Source organism: Uranotaenia lowii, chromosome 2 (genome assembly GCF_029784155.1).
Source record: "Uranotaenia lowii strain MFRU-FL chromosome 2, ASM2978415v1, whole genome shotgun sequence".
Taxonomy (NCBI): Eukaryota; Metazoa; Arthropoda; class Insecta; order Diptera; family Culicidae; genus Uranotaenia; species Uranotaenia lowii.
The window spans coordinates 219,656,436-219,674,452 of NC_073692.1; the positions used below are offsets into that span (position 1 = coordinate 219,656,436).

At 42.1% G+C, this 18,017-nt stretch overlaps 1 protein-coding gene across 1 annotated transcript in view; it reads left to right on the forward strand.

Annotated features, from left to right (window-relative positions):
• LOC129746288 (discoidin domain-containing receptor 2) overlaps positions 1-18,017 on the forward strand; it is a 903,668-nt gene that overhangs the window by 335,339 nt on the left and 550,312 nt on the right. The window lies entirely within an intron of this gene.

The following is an 18,017-nucleotide window of genomic DNA, read 5'->3' on the forward strand; positions in this document are numbered from 1 at the left end:
TCTTTTCTAACGACTCGACTCCGCTTAGTTTGGCTCGAGGCCTCTTTGCGCGTCCATGTGCCGAATCGAGAGCAGCTTATCCTGGACACGCGCCTGTCACAGCACAAGTCGGGGCTTTACGAAAACTACTCGAATAATTGCCGGCGAAGACGTCATCCTACACCGACTCGAGTGACTCACCCGCGGACGACGTGAAGTCACTCTACCCGAGAGTATTTCGCGGCGAAAATACTTTTCTCCCTAAGAGTTCGACTGCAAAGAAGGTCAAGTCTTATCCCTGCAGCTTCCGTCGTAGGGAGCGCGTTATATTCAGACACTCCGCGACGGTGGAAGTATCCTACACAACGTTCACGACGTACCTCACAGTTTGGCATACGCAGAAGGTAGACTCGGATACACCGCGACGGTAACGTTGGATGTATCCTACACACACACACGCGCGTTAAGTACCAGGCAGCTCGGCATACGCAGAAGGTAGAGTCTTATCTTTGTATCCTTTACTGCCAAGTTCGGACGCACACTACTCAGATGCTACTCGACGAAGAAGTCATCCTACACCGGTCACGGACTGGTGCTGGTTTAAACTCCCTTGCAGGGCAGTCATGATCCGGGTGAACCCATCGCTGATCACGCGCCAAGTATTGGTACCCTCACACATCCACGATATTGTCGGCTGTCGCTGGATTTTTCCATCGATACATTCCATGTATATCTCGCATGCAGGGTTGCCAATGTGCCCGATTTTCCTGATTTTTGGAGGCCCAACCCTCGATTTGGAGTTTTTCCCCGATTTTGATTGAATATTTATGGTGTAAAATGGGCAGTACAGAACTGCATAAAAGACATTTGAGGAGGTCAGAATGTGGATTGAGGACCAAAAAAAAGGTCCTTATTTCGACCAAAATTTCCCTTAAACCATATATTCTTATTTTAATCCACCACCAGCGTTGCCACTTATGATCATATAAAGAAGCAATCAGTGCTTCTCAAGGTTTCGAGCAGATCAGTTACAAAGGGAGGTGTTGCTCTGTTGAAATCAAATCTTATGAACTGTGTTCATCTTGGAACATATTCGAGAGATTATTAGCGGGCAAAGAACATAAGAGATATACTTCATGTATATCTCTTATGTTCTTTGCCCGCTAATAATCGAAGGAAGATCCAGCAATCGACCGATGGAGCTCGACATGTAGGCATGCTCTTTTTTGTCAAGTTCACCGTGGCAAACGCGTTGTCGTACTGAACCGAAAATTATTGACATCGTTTCTTGCGCTTTACGAACTACTCTTACTGCTTCTTGCTGTAGATTCACACCTTCCTATCAGATGTCCACCCTTTCTACAGGTAGTAGGTTAGGAAATCTACCGTTGCTAGATTTTATTACCTTGTTTAGCCAGCTATCGTGGGCACTAGATCGTTTTTTTGATACAACCTCTCTAACGGACAGCCAAAATCGGACTGCTAGTGAATTAGAAGTATTCATATAATAACATCGATATTCCTTGAAATTTCAAAAGAAAAAATTTCATAATCTGTTTTGTTTTCATACAACATGAAGGAATGTTGGGCGCATGTTTTGAAAAATCTATTGTCGATCATTGGTTGGCAATCATTTAAGTTTTTCTGTTGGACTGGTACTGGTCCAATGGAACTTTAAATGTTTTCAACTTTAACAATTCTTTAACAGGTTCGACACCAGATCACTTTAATCGTATAGGCACCATAAAAAATTTAAACAGCCTACCCAAGAAATATTTGTTCCCGCTGGTAAATTATAGACTCTTATGCAAACAACAATATCCTCGAAGAACCTCCTGTTTGCAAACATATCGCTTAGAACGCCTCCATAATTAGCTGCTGCAGCACTCTCCTGTACATCATAGTAGGCCACATCATCATCAACCGATCCGCTTTCCGCCATAATATAGTTGATGTAGCTAGGTATTTGGATATGATAAATGCGTTTCGTAATTAATTAGTGTTTTTATTAGTCACATCAATCATGGCCTGCTTCGGAGTTTATGTAGGTATAAGCGCCTGGTCGAGCGAGTAGAATCAGAAACAGAGACTCTCTCGGCCCGGCCACACTTCTCGGTATCGATTGAAAGCCGAGGGTGTAGTTTTCTCGCGGGAAAAGTCAGTCACCTGCCATCGCCCTGCTTTTCATGTACTCCATGACCCCTTTCCGCTTCCGATTTCCTTACTTAAAGCCCTCCAGCTGACGTCGAAGCTGCGGAACGTCCAGTTTCCGAGCAATTGCCGGGGTGGGAGCTTCCCCGGGCAGCGGATGTCAATTCGCTACGGAAGAAACTGTTCGGAACGTTTGCTGCTCCACAAGAGAACGGTTGATTGTGGGGGAGGGGCGTGACTTTCAACCACCTCTGCCCCTTCCCCAACCATCACACGGGGTTAAGTGCAAAGTGAAACAACAAGAACTCTTGAAGAGCTGTTGGAAGGCAAATATTTGCCGCTACAAAGTGCCTGGGTTGGATTAAATTTATTCGCACTTGGTTTGGTCGGTCGTTTTTGATAGGTCATGCTGCAAGATGGACGACGACGACGAAAGTGAAGCGAGGGGTGTGATAGAGCAACTGCTGCCACTAAACGATGATGCCTCTGGTCTGGTTCCTGCCTGAGTAGAACGAAACGGAGGATGACGACGAAGCCAACGACTAGTGTTGAACCAGACAAAGTCGACGGTGCATTTGATGTTTGTTTGTCTAGAAGTTGGGGCGAATTAGCTTTGGTGCAGTAGAGCGCCAACATGAACGCTTACCCCAAATTGGAGGAGCGGGATGTCGGGAGGGTCACCGCCCCCTGTTTTCTATCAAGAGTGCATTTTGGTGGCAAGCTTGAAAGTGCCAAGCCAAACGCGCGATCAAGCGCAAAGTAGAACACACTCACTCAGTAATAGATTATTTTGATGCATCCCGGCGGCGGCATCGAAAGACAGAAGGTGCAGCAGCGACGAAACATGGCGGCGGTAAACCCGAAGGCGAGATGAGAGACGCTAGTGGATGTTTCTAATGATGTTCCGCCGTTCTGCTGTTTAGCATATAAGTACGGGAGTGATACGAGGCGCGATGCTGCTAGTTAGTGGTGACCTTCACCCAGAGAAATTGGTTACGGATATGCTAGTTTCTTGTACATACGCTACATATATTTTGCAGATGTTGATGGCAGTCGGTAATATTGCTACTTTAGTTGAGTTAACTGAAATCATTTAAACCAACCAAGGACTAACTCAACCAATACAACAACTTCAGGATGTTCATCAATTTATTTTTGCAACTTTTTTTTTCAAGTTAACATAAAAATTGTATAAGTTTTCAATCATTTGACATTCAATAAATTTATGTCGACTTTTATCTCTGTAACTAAACATTGTATCACACGATTTTTATTGAAAGTCCATTAAGGAAAACTGAATTTAAAATTCCGAGGGACTGAGATAAAGAGAGAAGATACGTCAATGAAAAAACCAGTGCTCAGAGAGATAAAATTTGCGAATTGTTGCAAATTGTGAAGCAGTTGTAAAATTTGAATCATTGCCATTCCAAATGTAAGAATTTCCTCTATTGCCATCCCTCGTAAAATCCGCGAGCAAACAAAATTCGCCACCATCAGTATTTCTCAAACAAACACTTTCTAACAATTCTGGTAACGCCACACTTTTAAACTTTTCTAAACATTTGGGGAAATTTTCTATCTTTCGTAAGTTTTACGAAATACGAAAAAATGATTAGTATTCTTTCGACTTTTAGTACTCTTCTAGTAACAACTAACACCATCTATATGCTGAATTTTATATCTGGCAACACTGTTTTTCAACCGTGTAGTAAAGTAGACCACTTCCATCTCCATCTCCATCTCCATCTCCATCTCCATCTCCATCTCCATCTCCATCTCCATCTCCATCTCCATCTCCATCTCCATCTCCATCTCCATCTCCATCTCCATCTCCATCTCCATCTCCATCTCCATCTCCATCTCCATCTCCATCTCCATCTCCATCTCCATCTCCATCTCCATCTCCATCTCCATCTCCATCTCCATCTCCATCTCCATCTCCATCTCCATCTCCATCTCCATCTCCATCTCCATCTCCATCTCCATCTCCATCTCCATCTCCATCTCCATCTCCATCTCCATCTCCATCTCCATCTCCATCTCCATCTCCATCTCCATCTCCATCTCCATCTCCATCTCCATCTCCATCTCCATCTCCATCTCCATCTCCATCTCCATCTCCATCTCCATCTCCATCTCCATCTCCATCTCCATCTCCATCTCCATCTCCATCTCCATCTCCATCTCCATCTCCATCTCCATCTCCATCTCCATCTCCATCTCCATCTCCATCTCCATCTCCATCTCCATCTCCATCTCCATCTCCATCTCCATCTCCATCTCCATCTCCATCTCCATCTCCATCTCCATCTCCATCTCCATCTCCATCTCCATCTCCATCTCCATCTCCATCTCCATCTCCATCTCCATCTCCATCTCCATCTCCATCTCCATCTCCATCTCCATCTCTCTATCTCTTTATCTCTCTATTTCTCCATCTCTTCATCTCTCCATCTCTCCATCTCTCCATCTCTCCATCTCTCCAGCTCTCCATCTCTCCATCTCTCCATCTCTCCATCTCTCCATCTCTCCATCTCTCCATCTCTCCATTCCCCCATCTCTTCATCTCTCCATCTCTCCATCTCTCAATCTCTCCATAGCTCCATTTCTCCATCTCTCCCTCTCTCCATCTTTTCATCTCTCCATCTTTGCATCTCTCAATCTCTCCCTCTCTCCATCTCTCTATCACTCCTCCCTCCATCTCTCCATCTGTCTCCACATCTCTATCTCTCCATCTTTCCATCTCTCCATCTCTCCGTCTCTCCATCTCTCCATCTCTCCATCTCTTCATCTCTTCATCTCTCCATCTCTCCATCTCTCCATCTCTCCATCTCTCCATCTCTCCATCTCTCCATCTCTCCATCTCTCCATCTCTCCATCTCTCCATCTCTCCATCTCTCCCTCTCTCCATCTCTTCATATCTCCATCTCTCCATATCTCCCTCTCTCCATCTCTCCATCTTTCCATCTCTCCATCTCTCCATCTCTCCATCTCTCCATCTCTCCATATCTCCCTCTCTCCATCTTTTAATCTCTCCATCTCTCTATCGCTCCATCTCTTCATCTCTCCATCCTTCCATCTCTCCATCTACCCATCTCTCTATCTTCCCATCTTTCCATCTTTTCATCTCTCTATCTCTCCATCTCTCCATCTATCCATCTCTCCATCTCCTTCTCCATATCTATCTCATCCATGCGACATCGAGTCTTATCGTGCAACTAAGAATTTGGATGTGTTTATTGACAAACGGCTTGGCTCCTTAAGATTTCTCTAATGCACGCGGATTCTCTTGTAAATTTTAATGATGCGATGAAACAGAAGGGAAGTGTTGTCGATCCTGTTGTGGCACTGGATATACGGTGTAACTAGCAGGACTCAGCAGAGTGCAGAGGTTGATTAACCTGCGGGATATTAGTGACTACAGGATTATCCCTTCTGAAGCCGCCAAGTAGTGACAGACGTCTAGTAAAATGTCTATTGTCTCGGCGTTTAGGACAACCCAAACGTCCTGATACGCTAAGGAAGTCGTGATGGTTAACTGGTAGCAGGTGCGGGACCTCTTGTATGATAAAGAACTTTGAGTCCACATGGCGCGAGTTTTGATCAGTCATAGACGAACCATGACTCACCACGTTTAGATACGTGATCATGTCACTCTGTGGTAACGAGGACAACACATCAGAAGTTCTGGAAACATATGCCTAAATACTTTAAAAGCTATTAAGTTCACCTGTGGACTCTGACCTTGATTCTGGTTTGAATCCACAGGCGGACTTTAAAGCGTAGTAGGTATACCGAGGGTCAACCGGTCACATTTGGCCACATCCCGAACTGAGGCAGTCTTCTTACTGGCGTTAACACGTATGACTTTCCGGTCCAAAGTTTTGTCCACCGGACCCATTTTTTGCCCTTTCGAACAACTCCAATGCTTACTTCTTCTACTTTTGCTATCTGAACATCATGGAATGAATGAGTCTCTCATCTTTCCACCGAGAGCTTAGAAAATATGCTTAACAACCAGAACGTGGTATTTCAATGTTTGCTAGCCAAAAATATTCAAAAAACTCTTAACTTAAGACCAGACTTGAACTTTTTGAGCACAATCTATTCGTTTCGCATGGCGTCGCATTAACTCTTGTCTCTTAAAATGTTATCCTCTCCGTTTAAAAAAAAAATCACAAAAGAATCTCATTAGACAACAAAAACTAAATGCAATGAGAGAACAAATAAGTAAAGCATTTCTTTCGCCTCATCACAATGAATCAAAACGGCTCAAAGTGTTGAGTTTCCAAAATCTAACACAATTAATTTACCATAGCTCTCAAAAGTCTCAAAAGTTCGTCTCAATTTGCACCACTTCTCTTTCTCCTTAAAAAATGCTCACCGAGACCACCCGGCAGATTTTTAATGGACCCGACTACATATTGTAGGTAGATAATTTTTTTTTTCCTCCTCTCTTGCAACTCAATCCGGCACACATATTTACGTTTCGCTCTAATCTTGATGACAAAAATTGCCAAAGAAAACAAAAAAAGGCTCCCCACAAGTTGTTCAAAAGACGCTTCTCGTGCCGGTCGATTGGTGGCGCCAAAATCTACCGAAGCAAACAGCAGGAACCCCAGCAACCGTTGAAAAAGTACCCACCATCATCATAGACCACCGCCATCGGGTTGCCATGGTATAAAACAACAATTCAGTGCCATTTATGGAGACGCACGATCTCGTCCGGACCTTTTTTTCCCTGTCTCTAGGCCTACTAGTACTTTGTACATCTTAGAGCTGGACGGCTACATGCAACCCACAACGAGAGAAGAGTTACGGTCCAACTAGATTTCGTGCTAATGTTGAAGGTAATAAGTTCTACAGATTGCAGATCAAATTTGCTTATGAGAGTCCGCACTCAAGCCATGTTTAAACTTGGGGACGCGTGAGCATATTTTATTTCCATTTCTGGCTACCTACTGGGCCCAGCGATGGAACTTTATGGAATGGGTAAGGTGAGTTGTAGGCTGTTGTAGGCTGTTGTAGGCCCGACCTGATTCATTCAACTTCTAAGGCTAGACTTTAAGCCAGTGGAAGAGAGGCGAAGATGCCGTGAAGATCGGACATTATGATAATTTACTTAGTCAGGTAGCGCTCTTTCGTGGCTGAAGAAGGAAAAATGCGGGGGAGGTGCTGATCGCACATGTAAATTAATAACGCCAAGCTGCCAGTGGGCTCGACTTCTTCTCAAGTGGTTGGCTGCTGTTGCTGGAAAGGAGTGCAAATTATACCATAAAAGGAAGTGGCATTGTAAGCTAATCGGTTCGCTATTTGGCTAGCAGTTATTTACCTTTTCAAGAAGCCTAGCTCAATTATTCATAAGCCATCGCCTGAGGGCCCTGCATCTACACGTAATTGTAGATGGTAAGTTTAGATACCGATTAAATAAATAGCTGCATAGAAGTTCGTAAACATTAAAGCCTTCCCTCGATTAGATTGGGCTTTTAAAAAAGCATGTTAAGAAAGTTATGATAATTTAAGTACTTGAACACACGATCTGGTTAGAAATAGTCCAAAAGTACTTTTTCAAAGTTTTCATCAATCATTCATGCTGCCAGATAGTCTTAATAGCATCAATTTGATGCGATCCTTCTTGACAAACCAAACTTTCTGCCAATCTTCATTTCTCCCAATCAACGCGTCTCGTTTCGATCTGTTGCGACAAAACGAGGAAAGAAAACTGAAAATGAAAATTTATTGCGACGATAAAGTTCAAGGTTCCTCATTAGTTTGCCCGCGCTTTGAAAGCGCAAACTTTTCCCGGAGTCTCTTTCTGCAAATTCGGTTTCCGGCTGGATGAAGTTACATCCAGCCAAAGATGCAACATCTGGCTGGGGAGGCCAAATGAAGCAACCAAGGTGGAAAAAAGTATCGAAAAATTGCTCCAGAAAACTGAAACGAGAAAGACTGGGTTGGACTGGGTATAGGCTGTGGTATAGGTAAGGTGAAACGAGAAAGTTACGCGAGATAATTTGTTGAACGAAAAACTAAATCGAATAGACGCAGAGAGACTCCATCTGGAAATGTGTCACGCTAACCAGGGGACAATTGAAATCCATAGACGGGAAATGATTTTTTTATTCTGTTGCAGTTAGGTAACTTTTTAGATTTTTAATTTTTTGAAATGAATTTTTTAACCTGTTACATGTGATAATCCTGTTTAACAACATACAAAATATTCACATAAATTGAAAAAGGAGCCACCCTAACAGTGAATCTTTCAACATCGCGCGGATATGCATTTCCGTGGTCCTTTCCAATCTTCCATATTTAATTACATCGAATAAGTGATATAATAAATTTTAATTAAATTCATCTTTACGATTTGGCAGGAAGAAGGGCAGTCGGAAAGCGATTCCTTCTGGAGTCGAGCTGAGCTGAGCCAAACGGTACTAAGAGGAGACTGGATGTCTACTTGGAAGTGTTGGCTAGAAATATGGTTCCATTCGGGAGGGGGTAAAGATTTCCGGAGAATTGTTGACATGACCGAGCGAACGACCCGGGTGCAGTGAGGTTCGCAGTGCCAAAGGTCGAACTGAAACGAACTTTTCGGGTTTTTTTATTCATTAACCGTAGTAAAATCAGATCAAAAGTATTGAATTAAAAATACAATAAAAACCAAAATGGTCCCACTCATACCAACTAAGTAAAACTTAACATTTATTTATTTATTTATTTATTTATTTATTTATTACAAATCAACAGATCACATATTGGTCCAAATTCATAAAAAAAGAGTACTAAGTCTAATTACAGGGTTCTCAACACACTTAAAACTTTACTACGGAAAACATCTCTCGAGACGTCGAAGTCGAAGTGCTCAGAGAAACGGTTGAATGTTTTCATAACACCGATGATAGCGCTATAATTGTTCAATCGAATGGAAACATACAATCGAAGATCTTGGTTTCTAAGTTCACGGGGTCACACACTTAGGGGAATGGCTTCTAGGAGCGTGGGGCAGTCAATTCGCGATGTCAAGAGATCGGCAACGATTCTGCGGGCTTGAAGAGTGTCTATGTCTATGAGACGGCATCGATGTTCATAGCTTGGCAAGTGAAACGGGTCTTGCCAAGGCAGGTGTCTAAAGGCGAATCGCAAGAAGCGCCGCTGTATAGCCTCGATCCGTTCGGCCACATTCTGGTAGTAGGGACACCAAACAGCTGATGCATAGTCAAGGATAGAGCGAGCAATACTGCAATACAAACTTTTCAGGCAATACACATCCTTGAAATCCTTGGGCACTCGAAATAAGAATCCAAGACTTCCCGAAGCTTTTTCGACAATGTAGTTGTGTGTGTCCTGAGATCCAGCTTCCGGTCTTGAATTACGCCTAAATCATTGATGTGTTCTACGCGTGCGATTGGCTCATCTCCGAGGAAATATTCAGCGGAAAAAGGCTGCCACCTTCTTGAAAAGCTGATGACTGCACATTAACTGCGATTTAAAGGCAGGCAGTTTATATCACACCAGTGTGCGAAGAGGTTGAATTGATTTTGTAGGAAATCAATATCGTCCTGGCCGTTGATGTTGTAAAATAGTTTTAGGACGTCAGCATAGCATAGCTTTGGGCCGCCGAGGAGTAAGAGCACATCTTTGAAGTAGATTAAGAAGATAATCGGCCCTAAACGGCTTCCCTGAGGCATACCAGAAGAAGCAGAGAATTGTCTGGGGAAGGGTCCCCCGTACGAACTGTTAATTTACGTCCAGATAGGTATAAATAGCAACGTAAATAGCGACGGTTTGAGACATCGCAGCAAAACTTTTAAGCACGTAAGAAGTAAACGTCAGAAGGTGAGTTGTCGTGGAGCGCTTGGGCATAAATCCGTGTTGATTGTCAGAAAAAATATTATTACAGGACAAGAACATCGGATCCAAGACCACCAATTCGAATAGTTTGGCTACTGCGCAGAATGCCGAGATTCTCCGGTAGTTTTTGACATCTCTCCCGTTACCTTTTTTGCCTTTCTTAGAGAAAGGTATAGTTATCGGTCGATTTGGGAGATCATTAATTATGGGTCATAGATATACCTTTATAGGTACCTATCGAATCAGCTCGATGAGTTCTGATGATGTCTGTGTATTTGTGTGTATTTGTGTGAATTTTTGTAAACTTTGTTCTCGACGTTTTTGTGAAACTGAGCAGTACAATAAAAATGATTTTTATCTTGAAAAATTTGATTTTTTTTCTTCTTCAACCTATAAAAGAAAGAAAAAAATACAAAATAGTTTGAAAATTTTTTTTTCATAGTAAATATCAAAAATCATCACTCCAAAAAACGTGTCAATTTGCCTTGCTAGCCACAACCAGCAATCACTAATCAAGATGATCGAAAACATGGCGCGAAAAGCGCTGGGTACGCATTTACTCCGTGTAATTTCCCTTAAGGAAAACAGAGGGCGCCACCGATCTAACGTCATGCATGATTTTATTGACAAATAAAAGTCATTTAAACAAGAATATCTAAATTTCAATTTTATCATTTGAATGAGATATTTGTTTAATGTTTACCAGTCCACCTTTAGGAAGAACCGGAACTAAAAATTAATTCTGGGTTAGAAACCCTAAATCAAAGTTCATGTAAAGGAATTGCACCATGGGGTACAACCCCGATATCAAATGAATCAAGCCTAAGGACTAGACCCTCACATCGCATATTTCTATAGTGATTGCAAGTCCCACCCTGCGCCCAACCATAGATTCTCAAGCACAAATTTCTCTGAGAAGGGGAAAACGACAAGAGGACACGGGGACGCGGACGATGCCTGCACACCATCTCATCTTCGCTCTCACGTGCGTTCGTGCTCAGGAAGCTTTTTCCTAAGCACAAACGACAGGAGAGAATTTCGCCCGTGGAAGCAAATTGAATCCAATAAGACAAATTTTCTCGAGCTTTAAGCTCTCGGGCTAGTTTGTTGTTCCCTTTTCTCTTTTTCTCTTGAGAAGCTTTTCGTTCGCATTGAGAAACCTGTGCAATTGTTGCGTTGTTGTTGTTGGGGTTGGTGTCTAGAAAAGACGATGACGAATTGCTGAAGCCAATGGAAGAAAACAACCAAACAGTAGCGCCACCAAATCCTCCATAGTAAAGCTGAAAGCATTTGGGAATTTTTGTTTTGATTATGCATATAGATCCTAGATCCGAATTAATCATTTGGACCAGGATGACCAAAAAACAAAAATTGACAAAATAAACAAAATCGACAAAATTGACAAAATCGACAAAATTCACAAAATTGACAAAACTTACAAAATGGGCAAGATTGACAAAATTGACCAAATTGACAAAATTGAAATAACGGACAAAATCGAAAAAAAATTACAAAATTTGCAAAATTGACAAAATTGTCTGAATTGACCAAACGGACAAAACTTACAAGATTGACAAAAAAAACAAAATTGACAAAAGTGACAAAACTGAAAAAATAAAAACTCCATTTAATACACTTAACAGTCGATTCTAGCCTTTCTTACAGTCTATAAATTATATTTGGACACACATGACACAAAATAATAAATATATGATAGATTTATAAATTCTGAGTAATGATTGAAGTATTTCGAACGAACTAATTTGAATGAATTTAAAAAATTAAGATTCAAAATTTTTTATAGGATAAAAGTATTTTGAAATAATCATAATTTTCTCATAAAGAATAACATAATTGTAAACTAATTGAATATTTTTGAATGATTGAATTCTGGAATATCTTGTACGATCCCGTTTCTATGACATTATAATATTTGAATTAATTCATAGGAAACCAGCATTTGCAACGGTAAGTGGAACCGAAGGTTGTAAAAACTTATGCTCGTAAATATTTAATATAATTGTCTTATAAAATTATCAATATACTACAAGATGAGTTGATCCTAGTATCACATTACTTTTTTTCGATAAGATTATATTTCCCCTATCCAGTATGACAACAGATCGGTATCAATTTTAGGAAAGGGCGAATGCTGTTTCGTGAAAATTGCTTTTAAAGTTTGACAGTTCCATAAGCTAGGTCTAATAATGTACTTTTCACCCAGCTAATAACTCTATTTGTTTGCATTTGGCGCATACGCTCTTTGGAAAAACCGAACGAGATGTTAAAAATAAATGGAAAAACACGTTGCATATTCAAAGGCGGTTTTCTCTTCACACCACGAGCTTTTAGCGACGCTTGTATGTATATTTATTTCGATAGTTATGCATGTAAACAGATACTTAAGGACCGTTCTAAAACAGGTAATTGAATTTGAATATGAATTCAATCGACCAAGTTTATTCAACTATTACAAGATTGACAACAAATTTCCATTTATTTATTTTTGAAAAAGAAAAAATGACCAAAGCGACATAATCGACAAAAATTAAAATTATACTCTTTATTTTTAGACCTCTTCTAATTTATAGATATAAGATCATAATGTCATAGAAACAGACTCATACAAGATATTCCAGAATTCAATCATTCAAAAATGTTCAATTAGTTTACAATTATGTTATTCTTCATGTAAAAATTATAATTATATCAAAAAACTTTTATCTTTTAAAAAATTTTAAATCTTAATTTTTTAAATTCATTAAGGATTTACTACGTTCGAAATAATTTAATCATTATTCAGAGTTTATAAATCTATCATATATTTATTATTTTGTGTCATGTGTATCCAAATATAGTTTATAGACTGAAAGAAAGGCTACAATCCACTGTTAAGTGTATTAAATCGGGTTTATACATCGGAAACATGTAAACCTCCTTCTACAATGAAGGGAAGGTAGCTTGTTCAAGCGAAGCTTGGAAAATAAGCCTAACAGGAGTCAGCAAAACAGGCATGAAACGTTTAATAAAAGTAGCAGATATTCCGTCCAGATCCGTAGAGAAAGAATTTTTGAGCTTAGGTGCTGCGTTTGAGATGATTGCATCCTCAACCATAATGTTGTTTATAGAGAAGCCCAGAGGCACAAATTCCTGACGGTACTATCCAAATGTTCAGGGGATGTCGATTCTATATTATAAGACGAGAATTTTTCGGCAACGAGATCACGGACTCGACGATCAGAGTTAGCCGTGTTGTCATCCAGAAACATTTGGGTTGGCAGACAAGGTTCATTCCGCTGACTTTTAACATGTTTCCAAAACGATTTTGGTCTGGACTTGAGATCAAGCTGGTCTCGAGCTAAATAGTTTTGGTGACAATGTTTGCTGACTTTTTTGTTAACAGAACTTAGTCTGCGATAAATGTTCTTAGTGTAGGAGGATCTTGATTTGTTATAATTTCTAAGGGGACATCTCTTTGCTGTCGTTAGTCGTCGTAGTTCAGTCGTGAACCAAGGAGTCCGTATGTTCTATTCAGTAGTGTGTCTTGGTACGTGACGATCGATAACGTAATTCAAGATGTGCGAGAATGTTTCAGATTCCCGGTCGATAGAAACCAGGGTATGAGAAATCTAGTCAAAATTGGCGCTCTTGAAGTCAAAATAAAAGGGTGCTAATTTTGCAACAGAAGCAAGTCAAGTGAGACCAATAAAGCAGGATGATGGTGTACCGCTTTAACGTATGGAGGAGCCAAAACAACGGACTGTACACAAGTCCCATCACTGGCAAAGCAAAGATCCAACATACGCCCGTTTTCGTTTGTCACGCTGTTAATCTGCAGCAAAGTCGCTGTACTCAGGGAGTGTGGGGTGAGTCTGGGAGAGTCGTTCGATAGGGTTGAAAAAGTTGAGCGTACTGGATCCGGGTAGAGAAAGTTACTATGGTTGGAGCACCACTTCAAACCGGGCAAATTGAAGTCATCAATCACTAGAATGTCATCATCGGGTGCACAAAGAGCTAAGTTTAGATAAGCAGCGCGAAAAAGACTCAGCTAATGCAACATCTCTCGTGCGGTCAGGTCGCAGATACAGTACGCAGGTCACCAAGAACAATGCGGATCAACACAAGTTCCAGATTACTCCAGGAACTGTCTTCGATGAGCAACACTGTGAAATCTGACTTAACGGCAATCAACACTCCGCCACCGATGGTCTTTTTGCTATTACGTGAACTGCAATCGCAACGAAACACTAAATAGTCAGGTCCAAATATCCGGCTTGAAAGAGTACGGTCGTTCAGCCATGTTTCCGTGAAGGCGACATTGTCGTATCAGCAACATGAGCCTGCTAGCAGATAGTCTGCTAGACACGAGTTCATACCTCTGACGTTCTGGTAGTACAAAGTTATTGAGTCAAAAGTTGAACACTGGAAAAGAGAGGACCATCGAGCGGAGGAAACCGGTCGGGAGTGCCATACTTGCCTGAGTCCACAGGCTGGTACCCCGCTGGAGGACCCCGCTCTGGGCTGGTAGTTCGCCCTCCTCATAGTTCAGGGCGGAAACGTGCAAGTCCGGCGTATTGCAGATGTACGGCCAAGAGAACTACCACTAAACCCACCCAGGCCGTCGACGGGTCTGCTAAACCCGCGAGGAAGAAGTGGTGCACCCGGGTACTCAGGTACCAGTACTTGGTGTGAGGGTGAGGGTTCAACACGCGTTCGGAGGGTCATGGCTCTGAAATGCGGTTGTGACAGGAGGGAGAGCGATCGCCAACTCGTTTAGCGTTTTGGTAGGTGAAGACCCGACTCGAAAAACGAGTAGATGCGCAAAGTGGTGGTCAATGGTGGATCGATCACATGGAGACGTGTTTTACACGTCAGTGTCAGTGAGGCACACTTTTATGCCGGAAGTGTCAGGGTTCGACACGCGTTTCGGGAATTGAAGCGCCCGAACCGCGAGTGCGACGTGATGAGGGCATTCTACAGCTCGATTTGCGCTTCGGGGAGTAAAGCACCCGACTTGAAAATTGAGAAGTCGTGAGACTTTCTCTGTTCGAATACGTGGGTCAAGAGGCAAGCCTCCTAAGCCACGTGTAGAATTTAGACTCCTCCAAACTCTTTAGTGTTGACTTAAGTTACCACTCAGAACTTAAGTCAACACTAAAGAGTTTGGAGGAGTCTAAATTCTACACGTGGCTTAGGAGGCTTGCCTCTTGACCCACGTATTCGAACAGAGAAAGTGTCGTTGACAACTCGCTTTGTGTTTCTGGACTTCCTGGACTAGATCCACATGGGGACCTCTTTCACACGAAGAGATGTCGGGTCCTAACTCGTCAGAGGAGGGGTTGCGCATCGAGTTGTGTTAGAATGAGACAGAGGATTCTGAAACGAGTATTGCCTTGGAGCGCACTAGCGCGAATTGACCTGGGAACAAAGGTCAGTGGCCCCAGGTGGACGTTATGGCGTAGGGGGTACAGTGTTCCTTAGCATTGTATCATGGAGTCGTCCAATTGCACTCATGGACCCAGAGTAGCATACTGGGGGGACTCGGTCGCTCGCCGTGCCTTGTAATGCAATCCGTAAAAAGGATTTAACACCTGGGTGATCAACTAATAAAAAAAAGGTTGGAGAACCCCTGCGCCACAAACGAGCTCAGGGTCGGGACGACTGAAGACGCTGGCGGGAAACAGCGTGACTGAGTCGAAGGGCAAAGAGTCTCCGTTAGACCTGATACGTTGCGTCCCGGTGCTGAAGGCCTTGTACAAGTTGCCGAAGAAGTAGTGAGCGTAACACGTTGATAGGCTCGCAGTGCACTGAAAAGGGAGAGTCCATCATGAGGAGGAAGGCCAACATAAAATGGATACTTGCCTGTAGTTGCAGGCTTGAGAACCCCATTACCAAAATTGAACTAAAGGCCGGGACGACTGATGACGCAGGCGGGAATCAGCGCGACTGAGTCGATGGGCTCAGGGGTCTCCGAAGTGCCTTGGTCGTTGCGTCCCGGTGAAGAAACCCTTGAAGAAGCTGTAGTACGTGCATACTCGAAGGCAGGGAGCAGGTGATTCAGGTCATAGCATGCCATGTCTGAGCAGCTGGAAACTTAAATTTCGTCACGCAATGGGGAGGTTCTGAAACAACGTTTGTACTTGTCTGAGAATGCAGGCTGGAGAACCTCATCACAACAATCGAACTCAAGGCCGCGACAACTGATGACGCTGGCCGGAATCAGCGCGACTGAGTCGAACGGTGTTTAATCGATTTGCTATCAAGCTTCGGTCATGGGCTAACTTTGGTCGAAGAAATGTTCGGACAAGTTCCAGAAATCTTTTCAAGGCTAGCGTTGAACTTCGCGAGTTCGGTTTGGACGTCGGCAAGCACAGCGGAATGTTTTTCACGCAAATCGCGGTACACGGATTTGTAACACACCATAAGGCGTTTCAAGGTAGCGTTCTTTAAGAACTTGGCACATTCCTCACATAACCGATGGAAACCTTTCACTTCACCTTTGGCCTTGCCTTGACCCGAATGACAATTGTTAAAGGGTCTTTAATAAATATTAATAATAATAATAACATTTGGCCTTAAGGTGCGAAGAGCTGAGACCAGCAGACTTGAAGTGAACGACGATATCGCAAAAGCTTGACACTTGATTCTATCGTTATTTCCAGCCGGCTTCGAGCATTTATTGTACGACATGTCATTAGCACTCATTGTTGGAAAAAATTAGGAGCGAAGAATCACTAGAATTCCAATCGATGATTTGGATCAGTGCTTAAACAGTCAATCTGTTTGATCGTGTACAGGGACCTTAAAAATTGCAAAACACCACCAAAATTGCGAATGCCGAACAATTATATTAATTTTGGAAAGAATTCAATTTTATGAAAAGGTGAGAAAATTCAATTATTCAAACATATTAACAAAAAATAAAACAAAACAAGCTCCAATTGGAATGTTTTTCTTAAGTGATTTTAAGTGATTTTTTTATTAACATCATTTTTATTTAACGTGTTGCATAATTGATCTGTCGTGTATTTAATTTCCAACTCGCACTGAAAATTCCTTCATATATGATGAATCTTTTTATTCAAAAATATCGGCATGTCGCAGAGTTACGTCCAGAATCCAAAGAAGAGAGCTGGAATACATACATACGAGGTACAGAACTTCCCAAATCGCGATGAGCGGCAACAATCGACGGCTAAAACTCGAGCACGGAAGCTCTACGAGAAGACGCTGACAAAATATGACTGCTGTGTGATGGACGACGAAACGTATATAAAAGCCGATTTTAAGCAAATTCCGAGGTTGGAGTTTTTCACCGGCAAGAGCAAGTTCAATGTGGATGATATGTTTAAGAAGAAGAAAATGTCGAGGTTCGCCTCCAAATAGCTCGTTACTTGCGGACTGAGGAGTGAGCCTTTCGTGACAAAGGGCACAGTAAATGGCAAGATCTACAAATCTGAGTGCCTCGAGAAGCGCCTTTTGCCGTTCTTGCAACAGCACGACGAAGCTCCGCTATTTTGGCCAAATTTGGCATCATGTCACTATAATAATTGTATCCTGGAGTGGTATGAGACCAATTCTGTCCATTTTGTTCCAAAGGATGTGAACCCACTAAACTGCCCGGAGCTGCGCCCGATTGAGCAGTACTGAGCTATCATGAAAAGGGAACTTCGGAAGAGCAAGAAGACAGTCACTGGTACCGGATGACACTGTAGAGACTTTGATGGAGGGCTTCAAGCGAAAATGCGTTCAATTTTACACTCGAGGCTCCATCGATTAAGTTTTCTTTTGATTTTTGAAGTAAATATATGTAAAAACAACCCTAAAATTTTGGTTGATTCTAAGTATTATAAGGAAATTGGCATGACATTTTCGGTGTGGCAATAATTTCGTGTTCGCCCTTTATTTAAATTATAAACATTTTCTCTCTGTGGAGCAAAATCTTGTGTTTTGATCCTCCGGTCACCTTTCATCGTTGAGTTTATTTGGATCAGTGGCAGTCGGAATACTCGCCTGTTTCCAATTAGTGCCAATTG